Genomic DNA, 4722 nt, shown 5'->3' on the forward strand with positions numbered 1-4722 from the left:
CTTACTTTTTTTTTATTTTTCTTCCTTTATTTTATGTTATACAATAGCAAAGTACATAACGGTTTGAATATGTTAAATATATTTCCTCTTACAATAACTTGAAAATTTTATGATAACAATAATGAGATAAGTATTGATAATATTAAAAATTATATCATATTTTATTTTTATATTTTTTGTGTAGCTGTTATTATTATTATTTATGTGTTCATTGATATTATTATCCTTAGTATTATTTTATTTCTATATAAAGTTGATATGATTTTATTAGTAAATTATATTTTAAAAATTTATAAACAAATATAATAAATAAATAAATAAAATTTATGGACTTACAATATTGATATATAATTTCTCTATCATCATATATTATAAATTAATAAAAGCTATGTACCTATGTTACTTAGAATTTATGCGATATAAATTTATCATATTCTATATTTAATTAATTACAAAATTATTTTAACAATTAATTAAAACATTTTTTTTTAAATTATTAATCAAACAACTAATAAAATCAAAGTTGTTTTTGTTAACTTAACAATTTATAATGCTAATATGTAGTGGCTCTACCTTTATACATTATAAATTATCAAAATCTTAGTATACTAATGTTACTTTAGGTCTCATACAATACAAATCTATCAAACAATATTTTAAATTTTTTATTAAATATTATTTTCATTAATCAATTTAAATATATTTATTTCTCCTATTAAATGAAATTAATTTTATATTTTAAATTTTTTTAAGTTACATTTCTAATTTTGATAAATTAAATAACTAAATATTTAATTATTTAATTTTATTTCTTCATTTTATTATATAATTTTTTTGTAAAATTGATATATAATTTATATTGTCTTCAGTTGTTCAATAAATTATGAGAAATTTATGTATAGCTTACGTTATCGTAAATTCTCTTTCAACATGAATCTTCAAATTTAAATATTTTATTTACAAATAAAAATATTTTTTAAATATTTTTAAAATTATTTTAATGGTTTGGAATATAAATGTGTGATCTTTCGTTGTCTATTGTGTTGTTTATTGTATGATACCTATATAATCATGTTATCTTGTATCTAAATATTATAATTTCATAAAAATAATTTTAAATGTAAAATAAACTTTCTTTTACTAAAGTTAATTTAATCAACCAATTTTATAATATTTTATATAGAACCACATGATTTTGAGTTTCACATTGTACTTTAGGATACATAGTAGTGGAAATCAGACCCGTGAAGTCAAAAATAATTTTTAAAATAATTTTATCTTCATTTGTTAATAGCAATTAATATTTCTAATATATAAATAAAAAAGGATAATGTGTGTGTGCATGTGTGTGTCTATATATATATATATATATATATATATATATATATATATATATAGCAGAATTTATGTTTTGGGGTTAAATAAATATTTTCATAATTATCATAAATTTACACAATTAATTTGAGGTAATCATTTTTAAAGGAATGTTGTATGGTGCTAATACCTTTTCTATACATAATCAACTCCTAATTTCATTTTTTGTTACAAAAAATCATTTTGTTTTAAAAGTTTTTCCATGGTCTTCTTTAATAAACTTTAGTGGCGACTCTTCTAATTTTTAAAAAGAACTTTTTTTCAAAAAGATGCTTCTCTTAACAAGTTTTGCCGTCCCATTATGAACATGATCCACATTGTGCCAAATGGCAACTCTACTAAGGACTTGTTTCAGAAAGTCAAACCTTTGATAATTAATTATGCAAAATTTTGTAGTTTTGTTTCTATTTACTTAACTCTTCTCTCTTCTCTTAAGTATTTGAATTATGTTTCTTTTATTCAAGTATGAATTTTGTAAATTGAATTATGTTTCTTCTATTTTATGTATGAATTTTGTCACCTTATTGTATATATTTTTCTCGATATTGTAGTTAACCCTAAGATAAACGACTATTAATAATTTTTGTGGTATTTTCATGTTGTTCAATTTTGCACCTTTTATTTTGTTAGGTTGATAACGTTTGTATGTTCCTTCACACACCCCTAGTTACACATTCATCACACACTAAGTAGGTCCCTATACTTAGGTCTGAGTATGCTTAGGATTAGAAGGGTTATGTAGCGATATCATTTTTTACGAATGTCCTATTTGACTGTCGTGAAAATCTTAGTTGGAGTTTGACCTTTTCTTGACACTCCACATCTAGTAGACTCCCTACAATTGTACATTAAGGATTGGATCTTAGCTCTAGTGGCCTTCTAGGATACAAGCCACCTTTGGTAAGTCTTTACAGAAAAGTCTTAGATCCTTAGGTTAGACCTATAGGCTACCCAAAATAAGACATAAAAGGGGTATTTTTCCTTATTTTTTCTTTTAGAAATCTTTTGAATTATTAGCATCTTAAAGTTTCTAAAAAAACTTGCTACAATTTTGAACAACAAGAGCTAGTTATTTACATGATTCTCTATGTTAATTTTTCTTACATCATTATCATTTAACATATCATTGCATATCATTTATCTAAGGATCATACTTATTGTCATCCCTGTAACACTTATTGTAACTTTTATATTGATTTTGAAATAAGGTTAAGGATTGTGATTTGCATGTTTCTTGCATCATTATATTGTCATATGAAGCATTATCATTTTAAGTATAAATTCAAATTTATAGAAAAGTAATTAATAATTTTCAAAGCAATCTTAAAAGGATAATAATTCATATTGTTCTTGCATTATCATGATCATAACATATTTGTTTCATTGAAATAAAGACCTAGTGGATTATTAATTCTTACATGGACAATTTATCTATTTAGAATCAATATTGATATTTATTACCACTAGGATCTTATGTCAATGAAACAAATACAAGATTTTGAATAATTTCTCATCTATTTTCATTTTTATTTATAGGTTAAGGATCACAAAGTTGTTTTAGAATCTAAGATTTATTTTAAAACCAAATATGTTTTGCAAAAAAGAAATTATAGGTCAATCACTTTTGATTAATTGAATTTCTTTGTATTTTAATTTATTGATTGCATTATTGCTTACATTCAAAATCCCCCCAATTTTTTATGTTTCATTTTTAAAGTTTGTAACCAAGGTCCTTGAGAGAACGATCTAGGTTTGTCTCCTAGTTTATTGCATTTTAATTACTTTTTATTTGATCGCGTACGACATCAGTCAAAGGTACTCAAGTCATATAATCATTATATGAAATATAACAGTTCAAGTACATTACAAATAATTTAGGATGATACTTTAGGAACTCAATTTTAGAACCCCTTTTGTTACTATTTGACAAGTACACTTGTTCATAAACAAGCTTTTGGCACCTAGAATATCATCTCATAGAGATTATTTTTAATCATCAAGAATATCGTGATTTAATTATTTAAATCTAAATAGTGCGTAATAAAGTAAAATGACAGTATAATAAAATTAAACAAAAATATAACTAAATATCAAGAAATCAATGCAACTTCTAACAAGAAAACTATTTGAGATAAATCTAGGGCTTTTGCTTTCACCTTTATACCTTATTATGTTTAATTTTAGTTTAATTTCAATCCTAATTTTTCTATGATCGCCAACCATTAATGCTAAAGCTATTAATACCAATGGTCCTGCAATGTTAATATTATTTTTCTAAGTTATTACTCCTAATGATGATGCAAGGCAAAAGGAAAGAGAAAGCAAAAAAGCCTTTGAGTTTGTTAATTTAAAATGATTAAAAAGAAAAACTAAGCTTGATCCACTTAATTCTTTATCTCGTTTTGTCCTATAGATCCATTAACTACATGTTGTATGATCACATACAATGCAATTAATTATGATATATTAAGAGTGGTCAATTTCTAGCATATAAATATAAACTCAATAGGTTAAAAATAAATCAAGAAAAGGAAATTGCAATTATCATTAAACAAAAAGATCACATAAAACATGCAAAGTATCCACCATAGCCCTATTTATGGATTTGGCTATTCATAATGAAATAAATAATGAAAGTAATTTTAAAGAAACTCATAGTCATTCAAAAAGAAAATGCAAACAAAAGGAATATCAAGGGGAAAGAGATGAGAAGAGTTCTTGTTTTCAAGACATACTCTCGATCACTTACTTTGACTCTAGAAAGATATCCTATGTCTTCACCAATGATCGTCACTCCTAAATGCCTTTCAAAGTCGTTACAAGTCAGCTAAGCAAGTCAAAAGGTTTTCGAAAGAAAATATGTATTCTGCAAGTGTATGAGGCCTCTTTAAATTGTGTAGAATCTAAAAAAAGTTTATAATTTGACATCTAAAAGATATCTTTTATCTATAAAGAGATGTGTGATATATCAATCTCAAAATTTTAGATTCAAATTCTAAATTTAAAATTTGAAATTCAAATTTTGTTGCGGATTTATAAATATAATCATGCAAGCCTCTAGCACGGCCATGAATGATCCAAAAACACTTTGACACTAACTGTGAAACAAGGTTGTGCTTCCCGTTAAACGTGATTTTACTTTCTATCAAATTTCATCCTATCACAACAAAAAAAAATCAATATTTTTAAATTATAAGAACTTTATAAAATTATTTAACTACATGGATTTAATTAAAAAATTTCATAAATTATATAAATTAAATGATTAACTTTACCTGACAATCCAGTGGTCATGTTGATTTAATTAATTTCAATTCTCAAAACTAAAATCTAACTAATTCTTTGAGT

Source organism: Abrus precatorius, unplaced genomic scaffold (assembly GCF_003935025.1).
Source record: "Abrus precatorius isolate BTA unplaced genomic scaffold, Abrus_2018 Scaffold2, whole genome shotgun sequence".
In the NCBI taxonomy this organism is placed as follows: domain Eukaryota; kingdom Viridiplantae; phylum Streptophyta; class Magnoliopsida; order Fabales; family Fabaceae; genus Abrus; species Abrus precatorius.